The sequence below is a fragment of the Ambystoma mexicanum genome, chromosome 1p (assembly GCF_040938575.1).
Source record: "Ambystoma mexicanum isolate Mex_15411 chromosome 1p, UKY_AmexF1_1, whole genome shotgun sequence".
NCBI classification, from domain to species: Eukaryota; Metazoa; Chordata; class Amphibia; order Caudata; family Ambystomatidae; genus Ambystoma; species Ambystoma mexicanum.
The window spans coordinates 604,128,734-604,140,897 of record NC_090921.1 but is presented as its reverse complement, the minus strand read 5'-3'; positions in this window follow the sequence as shown (position 1 = coordinate 604,140,897).

The window sequence follows — 12,164 nt, the reverse complement described above, 5'->3', positions numbered from 1 at the left end:
AAACAATTAATTGGACCTGTTCCTGTAAAAGTAGCAAACTTTAATCCCATTTTGTTTATAAATATATCGTTGCATCTTAGTTTAATATATGTTTCACATACAGTTTAGTGCAATTTAGCTCAATATATGTTTTGTTTACATTGGGACAGTGGCCCCTTTTAATGTAGGCAATGTCTCTTTCCCTTCTGACGGCTTCAATCCTTCAATTCCCTTGCCCTTTCAACATGGCAGCTCATTTATTTCAATTTCTCTTCCTTGTCACTTGCCCACGCTTCACGTTGTTCGAGCATTGTATATATTTAGTCCTTTAACTATGTCGCGCGTTACGCGATAGCAGACACATACGTACGATTGTTGCGGTAAGACGTGTTTTCATGCTCCCTTTAATTACTGAAGATTTAAGACCCCCCTGGTCTGCTCTCTATCTAATTAGTGGTCAGCAACATAATTACAGCACCTTAAAGCAATTACTGGGTCTATTGGAGTGTTCCAGTCATGTGTTAAAGGGATTTTTTTTTTTTCTCGCATCTTTGTAACTTTAATTGAGACCCTTCTCTTTCTTTTTCTTTTCTTTCCTTTGTGAATATAGCCTTCCGCAATCGCGAGGCAGTCTGAGGTATGCTTGTCACTCAATTTTATCACTTCTGCTTATTTAATTATTTATTTTCTTGTACGTGCATCTTTAGCAATAATTACGAATTGGGTTTGCTTTCAGACATTTACCTGGCATTGCCCAACGTTAAAATTATGAAGACCTTGCTGTAATCCAAGGTAAATCCTTAACAGACAATTATGGGCACAAATATGAATCCCATTACTTAAGACCTAGTTGTTTTGTTGGTACTTGACTGCGCTGCTTAGGTCATTCGTTGACTTTAAATTGTGCTTTGTTTTTCCTTTTTTTTCTTTCTTCCTTTAATTGCAACTCTGTCAACGTGCTACGTATGGAATTGGACAATTTGTGGTAACTTTAAACATTTTTGCTAATATGGTTTTTTGCATGCTTCATCCATGTGCTAATTGTGGTCGCAACCTGCCATGGGTTCTTTGCCTTTCTCTTGTGCCTTGGCTTTTGTATGAATTAATTTACTAATCATGTAATCAATTTGTGTTATTTGCATTTTTGCATCATGTAAGCCTCTGACGAAGAGCTGCACTCAGCTTGAAACACGTGTCAGGCGTCCCCTTGTATCTCCAATAAATTTCAATTGCTTGGTGCAGAGAGACTGGAACCACTTTTGTCTTCATTAACTTACCTTGTGGATGTACATTGGCAGTGTACGCACACCATCCAGATACCTGCAGCCTTGTGTTTGATCCCTTATATTGTTTTACAAGTGCTGTGGACTTGTGACTTGTTCTGCCATTTCTTTGTTCCCAGATATTTTTTAGCACTCCTGTGACACTGCAGGTGGGCAGTTGCCCACCACTGCTGCCGCTACTCACAGCTGCTCCCCACATTGTCGACATATGTGGGGTTACACTACAGTTCGCACCTGCTCATTGTGGTTTATGGATGCACTATCACCACTTCATAATTCAACTGTTGAGTCTAAGACAATAAGTGCTGGGGCTCAACAATAAGTGCTAGGGCTGAGCCCTGGCAAACACCCACACAAATTAAGCACTGGTTGGTCTGATGAAAATAGAATCTGATTTGCCAGCCTGGAGAATGGCTCCCTTCCTCCTGGTGTCATAAATATTTTAGCAAAAAAAGTTGTTTCCAATGTGTGGGAAAACGCTTCCCCTGCACACTATCATGAGCCAAAGAAAGCCAGACATTTAAACATCATGTAGTTAATTAGACTAAAAAAAGAAAATATTTAGAAAACTTGTGTATCACGTTATATCAAAATAATACTCCCAATACTCTTCTATTGTCACAGGTTAATGTGATTTAATGTAAAAACCCAACGCGTTTAGAGATAGCATTCTCTTCTTCAGGGGTATACATTCTTTATATTTTCTGAAAGTAATAACAAAAAACTGTCATGAGTATCTTCTCAAAATTAACAACAATTTGCAAGGTTCTATATCACAAGGCAATTCTACATGAGATGTACCATGAGTTTGATAATTCACCTAATTAGTTTCAAGGTTCAAAAGATGCCAGATCATTTGAAACTGACTTGTGTTTCTTCAACAATGTAATCTATATGTGAGAATTCAACATCTGTGAGAGAGCCAGAAAATGAAGAAGACAAGAAGAAAGTAAAGAAAGCAAATACTGGTGTGTAAGCTCAAATTTGGGCACATACAGCTTAAAAGTATCAGTATAGTCCTCACCTTAATATTAGCCATCAAATGCTAACTGGAGTGGTATAAGTGTGATTGCTATGTGTGCCTAATGAAGGCACTGCAGGTACAATTCTAAAAACAGAAACGTCACCATACCAAAAAAGATAACAAAGGTTATCAAGGGATCCATTCCTTGAATAAGCAGTTGGATTCACCCTCCATGCGGAGAGCCTCTAGGATTGGCCCCTGGACCAGAGTTGGAAGAAGTTGTGTATCCAGAAACTTCTCGCCAAGGCAGAAACACCCAAACTGGAGTACTTGATGGTGGAGTCTTCTTTGAATTAATGTTTTGGGGTGAGATAAAACAAGTTAGATGTTTGGTGGGGCGTTTCTGTTGGGTGCTATGTTGGGTGGTTTGCATTGTGTTTTGCAATGTTTAGAGGTGGGTAAAATGGAATGATAGGGCATTGTTTCTCCTAGCTCCAGTATCTCCTCATTAATATTAATTGTTTCCTTAGTTAATACTGGGTGTTGGGTAGTTTGGGGAGTGGGATGGGGAGGTGGGTAAAGGTTAATATTATTGAAAATGGTTGTGAGATGGACAGAAAATGGTTATGCTGAAGAATTGACATTGTATTGCATTAGAGCGATCTATATGCGATAATGAGGGTTTGCAAATCTCATGTCAGACCCCCCGAGTGTAAAGTGACAGACTCTGCATGCTATCCTGGAATGTCCAGGGCCGAAACTCACTTATGAAGAGGAAGTCATTTCTGTCTAAACTGTGTGACATGTTGGCTTTGGTGGTCTTCCTCCAGGAGACTCACTTGCTGGGAGTATATGAACATAGATAAATACACAGATGGTTTTCTCAAGGTTTCTTTTCTACGGGGGAGGGAGGGCGTTGGCATCCTGATTGCTAGGACAACCCCCTTTGTTAAGGCTAGGATTTGTTGTGACCTTAATTGGAGGTTCCTGTGTGTTATGGGCCACTTACTAGGCCATATGTTTACGGTTATCTCCTTGCATGCTCCCAATGACAAACAAGATCGCTTTTTGGCGGATGTCTTACCTTAGGCTCTGACCTTTGCTGAAGGTAGAGTTGTGATAGGGAGGGGGGATTTCAATCTCACTCTGGATTTGAACGTTGATTAGACACTCCCACTTACACTAATAGATTACAAAAATGCAATTGCCTTTGCCAAACTTCTAAGGGAAATGGGGCTTATTGATATTTGGAGGTTTAGACATGGCACCTCTAAAGATTATACACATTTTTCCCATGTTCATAGAGGCTTCTCAAGAATATAAGCTGTATTGGTGACATCGTCCCTGTATTCCAGAAGCTCGTCTAGAAACTAGGATTCTCTCTGATCATTCCCCAATTTTGCTGTGGCTCACGATAACACGTTTGAAGCTGGGTGACTATATGGAGACTATATGACCCGATCCTGAAAGATAGGGTGTTGTGTCAAGAGGTAGCACAAGCTATCGCAAATTATTTTGAAATACGTCTGAGTGTGCCATGAAAACGGTAATTCGGGAGGAATTCATAAATAGTATGGCTGTCCACACTAAAGCAAGACATAGAGCTAGTCTGGAGGAGGAGGAGGTTTGACTGAGAGATCGTGAGCATAGAACTGTTGGGACATCGAAGGCCATGACTAAACTGAGGGTTGCTTGGGCCCAGATTGAAACACACCTCACTAGAAGGACTTAACAGACGATATGAAAAACTAAAAAAAAATTACTATTCTTGGGGGAATAAGGCTAATAGAATACTGGTGCATAAACTAGCTAAACATAAGACCCATAATATCTTGGCTCAGAGAGTTGGGTCTGGGATCCTACATTAGCATGATGCTAATAAACGTGACCATCTGCACTAGTACTAAGCCACAACCATGGCAGGAACATTGTGCAATCTTAGAGCCCAAGTAATCTACTTGCTTGCCACAGCTCTCTCAGGTCTGGCCCGGGAGACGGGAAAGGAACTGGATCAGCCAGTACGGGGAGAAGAGTTTGAACGCAGCATCAAGTCACTTCAAGATGAAATACTGGGTCTGTATGGTTTCACCTCTCAATTTTATAAAAAGTTCCACAGCCTTTTGATCTCTCACCTAACTAAGTTGTTTAATACTTTCCTGAACACAGCTCCATTTTAAAGGCTGCGCTGGCCGCACACAGTCAGCAGCCGACACTCCGGGGGACCGGTTTGTTCACCTCTCGGGTTCTTAAATTCCTGGTGGACAGATGCCACTATTTCCTGCTGCACGTTTTCTCCTGCATTTCTCCAGTGAAAGTGCAATCGGGGACCTACAACAACTCGGTCTTAACTCTTTGGGTCACAAGCTCACTGCCCAACCCAGCCCTGCACCCTGCGCTGCACCTTCATAGCAGATCAGCCAGTGCACCATCTCCACCTTCGCCCTCCAATAGACTGCTGCCAGATTTCCACACCTCTGCGCCATTGAAGGACGATCCTCCCACCTTTTTGCCCAGGGAGACCCGGTCCAGGCCCATGAAGAAGGCTTTTTTTGCCGAAACGTCACGGGACCACTCACTGTTTGGGTACTCTATCCTTGTCCCAACACACCATCTGATCCGCATCTAGACGTAGACCAAAAGACTTGGTTACCTCCCAATTTCCAGTACACCTCGGAAACAACCACCAGGACGCACTTGTGAAGACTAATTCTAGTTCATTGTTTTCCAATTTACCTTCTAAATGTTTCTTGTGACTATATGAGGGTTACTCTAAAAGCAACATGATCTAAATGTGACATTTACAGAGTGTAACCCTGGCAGGATTTACTGCTAAATAAGTGCCTTGCATCCATGTTTGTGTATGGACACACCTGTGTTCATTTATAAGGAATTTGAACCAACCGTTATGTTTGCTTTCTCTGCTTTTTCTGTTCCCTTGTCTCTATAACAAGGTCTGCCAATCATTAGGCAGGTGTTTTTCAAAAAAACTAAAAAATACTAAAGGGAAACTACACCCAAGCTGACTGAACACTAACTAAATAAATATGTTAACAGTCACTGCATATGTGTTTTCTTGTTCTCACTTTTTTTACATGAATATGCAGCTCCATTAATACTTGGCTTGTCAAATGGTACAATTTTTGCATTAGAAATGAATACAGAGGCATATAAAATATTGTTGTGGTAGGGCGTCACCCTTATGTTTCAATAATACTTTCCTGACAACAGGGAGAATTTCCCCATCAATGCAAGTGTCATGCGTCCAAACGCATGGAGTTTATGACGACGGTTTCGATGGAGCAGCCATTAGACGTTCCACCACGCAGGGTGCTATTCTTGGGTATCGGTCTAGTCTTTTTCACGTTCTAGTTGTGACTATCGACAGCCGGAAAGTATTTACTTCCGGGTTTCCGGACTGTCGGCGCGTTGCAACGTCTTAGCGACTTTCGCTGTCTTGTTGCTGTACGCTGTGATTTTCTATCTTCTCAGTTTCTGTTGCTATTTTTTTCTATTGCTTATTACTGCCGTTTCAGCAGCCTTCTTTTTGCATTTCGCAGACCTGTGGGGCTTTTTTCCTTCCCCAGCATTTCTCTTGGTCTCCCTTTCTCCTACTCCTTACCTGTCTTTCCGTGCCTCCATCAGCTTCATCCATCGCTGCCTGTACGGAAGACACAGTATTCTGCTGAAACGGATCTCCATTTACTTCTCTACTATTCCATCTGGACGCATCCTTCCAAGAAACCTTCGGATGTCGTCAAGGGTTTTTTTACGCCTGTGGCTTTTTCCCCAAACGCCCTTCTGCGGTGACGGGGCCGCAGCGGCCACGGTTTCTTGGGCCTGTTGTGGCATCCCACCGCGGAAGGATCTCTTCACCTGGCGCGCATACTTACTGGGAGTCATCCATCTATTCTACGGATTCAAGTTCGTCAGGTGAGGAGGGAAGCGGGTTGGACGATTCTGATTCAAGTCGTGACAGCAAGAATCATCCAGGATCCTGATTCTGAAGTCTAATAAAGATCCAAGCTTGCCAGACACCTATAGACCTACAACTATTATTAATAACGATACTAAGATCTTGATTTTTTTGAAATTTTTGGCAAACAGTTTGATGGTCACATTTCCTGACTTGATCCATCAGGCTTTATTGCCCAAAGAAGTGTGCATGATAATATTAGGAGGATATCTAACATTATAGAAGTGGGTGGGCGGAGGAGACTAGAGATGGGTGTGATCTCACTGGATGCACATACATCTTTCTATCAGCTGGACTGGGAATATTGTGATGAATCCTGTGGAGCCATCACTGATTCCATTCTAAAGTTTCCTCCCATGTGGTCAGGGCAAGGCAGTTGCTACCTGATCCTGACCAAGTGGGTGGTATTCTGAGGGTGGATCACATGGGAGGAGATGACTGTCAGGGGAGAGTGGTAACTCCACAAGGAGAGAAGCTGTATACTTCTCTTTATTGTAAAGAAGATACTTTAATTGCATAGTATTTGATGGATTGCTACCAGCATTCAAAACCATCTAATATTAACACTCTGAAAAACACTCTGATCATACTTAACCCTATTCAGTCTTCATGTATATATAACAAACCTATAACATGTGAAACATCTGATGTACATGGTGATTGTAATTCTTTTACAACTGTTCAAACAATGTGCTTTCAAATCCATTGAAACTTCACTGGACTCTAAGTCCCAGCAAGTCTCAAGTACTGTGATGAGGAAGAGGAGCAAGGAGTTCATGTGGAGGAAATGTGACCATAAGAATACTCTGCAGTGTAGCTGTCATGACTCTAATCAGTTGCGCAGGAACTTTAAATTTCCAAATCACCTGCAGCAAGTGAAACTGAAGGAAAGCAGAAGGAGAGAGAAGGAAGGCTGCAGAGTGCTCAGAGCAGGAAGCGTGACCATTAGCAGAGGAAATCACACAAGGAGTCGTGGATAGAGACACTCACCTGAAGTAGGTTGGCGGCATTCAGGACCAGAGGAGAGGAGCTCAGGAGGAAGAGAGAAATCAGACGGTGCTGGATAAGGAGTCCCGTTCCTGCAGAGCTGCGCAGGTCTTGATGGTGAAGGACAGAAGGGCTGATGTGGAGACCCAATGAGATTATGCCTAGAAGCAGAGGCGTAGACAGTGTAGTGCCTGGGTGGGCAAGGCCTGCCAAAATCTGTAAATACCCCCTCAGCAGTGCTGTGTGGGTATTTACAGATGTTAATATCACTGCGGTAGGCCCAATTACATTAGCTTCAGGCGCCACTTGTTAGACAATCCTGGCTACGCCTCTGTCTAAAAGGGGAAGCTGGCACATCGCAAACACTTTTCAGCAGCCGCACGATGGATGGGTGAGGCGACCTAATTGCGTATGGGGCCCGAGACATAAGAATATGCTAAAAAGCACTTTGACAGTACATTTGAATACTGACATAATAGAATTGCGAAGAAAAGGCGAATGTGGTACAATTCTCCTGATATGAGATTTCAGCTGGGGGAAAAATAGAACCAACATTCCCTAAGCCAAAAGACATGGCTAGAAGAACAATAGGGGGCAAATATGGTACAATTATCCTGACATGAGATATCAGTTGGGGGAAACCTGGGACCAGCATTGCCTAAGCCTAAAGGGATTGCCAGAAGAATGACAGAAGCAAATATGGTACAATTCTCCTGACATGAGATGTCAGTTGGGAGAAACCTAGGACAAGCATTGCCAAGAGCCAAGAGAGATTGAAAGAAATGTTGACAGACAGAGCTTGAACTACCCCTCATATATGGGATGTCCGTATGGGGAAAATTGGCACAAGTAACAACTGAAGTCAACAGAGTTGTGTTGTTGAAGGAGTACAACTGCGAGAAGTTTAAAAAGAAAGTGAATGTTGCAGAAAGACCTGATTAGAGTATCAGGTAATTAACCTTTTTGAAGAAGGACATTCCTGTCAGGAGAGTAAACCAGGATGTCAAGAGTTTTCAGTTTAAAGAATATAAATGTTGCAAAGAGACCTGATAAGAGTATTAGGTAGTGAGACCTTTTTGGGATGATATACCTGGCAGGCGAATACACCGACAGATAAACGGTGAACCAAAAGGGGGATATTTCTGGCAAGGGAGTACACCAGGATATCAAGAGTTTTCAGTTGAAGAGTTTCCTGGCAACCAGCAAGCACACTTTGAATTGGTGTGTTGAAAAGAGTCTTGGTTATATTAAGTTCTTGTTTCCATTGAACATTCTGTCAACCAGAATCTTGGACAAGATTTGCCTTTGGCAATACTTGACTCACCATTGGAGAAAAGACATTGTTGTATTGCCACCCTGAAAAGTAAGAAAGACTTTCTTTCATCACACTCCAACCAGTGTTGGGGAAAATACTTTGTTGTTTGCCTTCCTGAACATGTGATGCCCTCTTTGCTATGTTTCAACCAATGTTGTGAAAGGAACATTTATTGTGCCAACCCGAAGAGAGTATTGGGTAAAAGAGACATTTGAGCTACTTTCAAGAGACTGGTCTTCATTCAAAGCTTTGTGAATAGTTTCCTGAACCAATCATGGAGAAGGGGATCAAACCCTGGATATAAGGACTGTTTTTCTTGAAGTTATATGTTTGATTTGTTGCACTTATTTGAGTTGAACTATGAAACATTTACCTTGCACTGTTTTGTGTATGTTAGTGTATGGGTCATTTTGAGTTTGGACACTAGGCCACCCTATTTTAGTTTTAGGTTTATAGGAAGGGAAGTTCATGTTAGGATAGGGAAAGATATGCCTTTATCCAAACCCCTTTACTTTGATAAAATGACTAATGTTGAGAAAGTTACCTCATATCCGCCTCTTATTTCTGATCCCTACAATATCTTCAAACTCTTTTGCAGGTCAATGGATCTGGGTCGACTATTCTGCGATATCCTCTTGCCAACTGCAATGCCCCGATTACCAACATTTTGGTCAATGGGAAATCAACTCAGGCTATTTCGATCATGAGAGTGTCGTGGATAAAATAACCACAGACTAATCCAGTGAATTGGTGAACAACCTTTAACAGCAAATCAGTACAGCAGAATACACAGAACAAACAGAAACCCAATGACAAACAGGACTCGATGCAGCAACCCCCCTTTCCTCCAGTCACCAGTTTCTTTACCCCAGGGTACCCATCCCTTTCAATGGAGGGTGAGGTTTCATATATACCAAGACATTGAGAAGAAACAGTGTATAAGGTGTAAGGACAGTGTCTCAGTATACATGTATTAAAAACAGGGTGCATTCTCACTCTCAGGAAGACATCATCAGGATGCAAGACAAACTGATACATTTAGGGTACTGCTGTCAGGAGCGTCTCGTTCATTAGGGCGTAGAGGGCGGTGCCCTCCATAAGCCACTCACTCTGACTACTGGCTGCACCATAGTCAGTGGAAGGGAGTTGCTTATGGAGGGCACTCTTGTTCATTAGCCTTGTGTTGGTTGGAGCATTTCTGAATTGTGCGAGTGTGGGAAGAGGGGCTTTTTTGTGAACAGCCCCCACCACACATGCACAGTTCGAATGTGTGGTTGGGTCCAGAGACGTTTAATATTGCTGGAAATGGGTGTGAGTGGGGCGATTGGTTTGTGCGCGCCGTGGACTTCACCCCACCCACTGCCTGACTCTCATAGGCTGGGGTCAGATGATGGATCTGGACTGCTCTGTCAATCACTGTGCCGGTCGTGACATGACGTCCAACGAATGTTACAGGCAGCACCCCAGCACAGGCGTCAGCCTGACTTGCTGCTCCCGTGATCCCTCTGTGTGCAAACGAAACGACGAGAAGAGTACAAATTAAGGGGGTCCGGTGGGTACATTTGGATTTGGAGGAAAAATAAAAACAAGGTATTTATGTTTTTCTTTTTCCTTTGATGGCCCATACTTGCCAACTCTACCGATTTAAGCACTAGGCTACTGCTTTTTAGGCATTCCTACTGCCTACAGATTTAGGTGTTTGATCCTACTGCTATTTTTACATTATCAAGTTGATTTATGGCTCCACAGGCTGTGCCCTTAGACCCCGGCCCCAGCACACAGGGGCAGCAGCGTCAGAGCTGCAGAATAAAATAGTCGTTTATTTTGAATAATGACAACCCGTGCCTCAGTGTCATATGGTCATTATCACTTGTCATATATAAAATGTTTGCCTGGCAGTGGGACAGGATCCTAAAATGAACACAATAATCAATTTCTAATATTTCAACTACAACATATATTTTCTGAATTCACCGAACTGAATACCAGTGGCTGTTCTGTAAAAACACATGATTCAGTGAAAACACATGATTCAGTAAAAATAAAAGGCCTGCACGCTAGAAAACACTTTGAATGTGCACACCTGACATGTAAAACAGCCAGGGAATCCTTGAGCACCCAGCAGCACATAATAGAAGTGCACATTCAAAGTGTTTTCTAGCGTGCAGGCCTTTTTTTTACTGAATCATGCTGAATTATCTGTGTTTTTACAGAACAGTCATTGGTATTTAGTTCTGTGATTTTTCAAAATATATGTTGTAGTTGAAATATTAGCAGTTATTGTGTTTATTTTAGGATCCTGTTCCTCTGCCAGGCAAACATTTTCTAAGTGATAGTGACAAGACACTGAGGCATGGGGTGAACGTGCAACAAGTCCCAGATGTCTCAGTCTTGATATAACAATATTTCTTTTATTATAATGTTTTGCTTGAGGTTCATGCTCATTTTACATTACCTTTAATGATCATTATCACATATAAAGGTACACATATTCCCCATATGTGTTCTCCTAGCCTCCTGTCAGCAGAACCCATCTCCATACGCCTGTCAACTGCCAACCTCAAGTCACACTCCTTGTCCCTGCTACACTCCCAACCGGGCTCCCCATTTACCCCTTGCCCTCTCCATTTCCTCTTGAAGTGTTTAGCTCTTCTTAACCACGCTCTCTTTGCCCCGCTCACCCCATGCCTTGCCCAATTTGTTGCTATTTATGCTTCGCACTTCCTTTCTCCCAGACTCTCATGTTGTTCTTCCCTCTGCCAAAAACTCTGTAATTTATTTCACATCATGCTTAGAACCTCGTGGTTCAGGGCAGGCTAAAGATGTGTCACTACTCGTGGGGGACCATTTCAACATGATGGTTGGGAGCCGCTCTTTCTTAGAGTGGAGAACAGAGGCACCCGTAGGGTTTATACATTATTAGTACCCGGCGAGGGAAAATCAGAATGAAAGAACCATTCTGATTGGCCCTTGCCGGGGCATTACACGGCCAGGAATCCCTCGGATTCCACGCCTTTGTCCCCGGCGGGGGGTGGCAGCCCCTGAGCCAATGAGGAGGCTTCAAGAGGGGCCATCCCTGCTCTGAGCCTCTGGAGGCTGCCTTCGTCCCCCGCCGGGGATTCAGTTATGTTTTTGTTTGTTTTTTTCCCTCCCTCCCCGCTCTCCCAACCCTACTTACCTTCTGCCTGCTTTGTAGCTGACATGGGATGATGGCAGCCTCCAGCCGTGAGGAGACTCGAAGCGTTCCCGCTCCAATCCTCCACACGGCTCGAGGCTTCCATCGTCCCCCGCCGGGGACCCAGGTACGTTTTTCTTTTTTCTCCCGCCCTCCCTTCCTCCCTCCCAACCCCACTTACCGTCTTCTCTTTATTTTGCTTGGGCCTATAACTATGGGCCCCGGGGCCTTACCTGACACGATAATGCCCCCGCCGCTCAGGGCATATTGCTTAATAATGGAGACAAAGAAACACAGCCAGGGCGTTAATGCACATTTAAAGACCCGAATGAAAGGCATATATTGCTGTGTCATAAGATTGCTGTCTGCCAACATGGAGGCAGTTGATGGGGCCCTTTCTATTGAATAGATTGAAAGGCCCTCACGCCGTCTCTGTTCAGGGCTATTTGGTAGGTGATGTTATTTCCTGTGATGTTATGATATGCTAA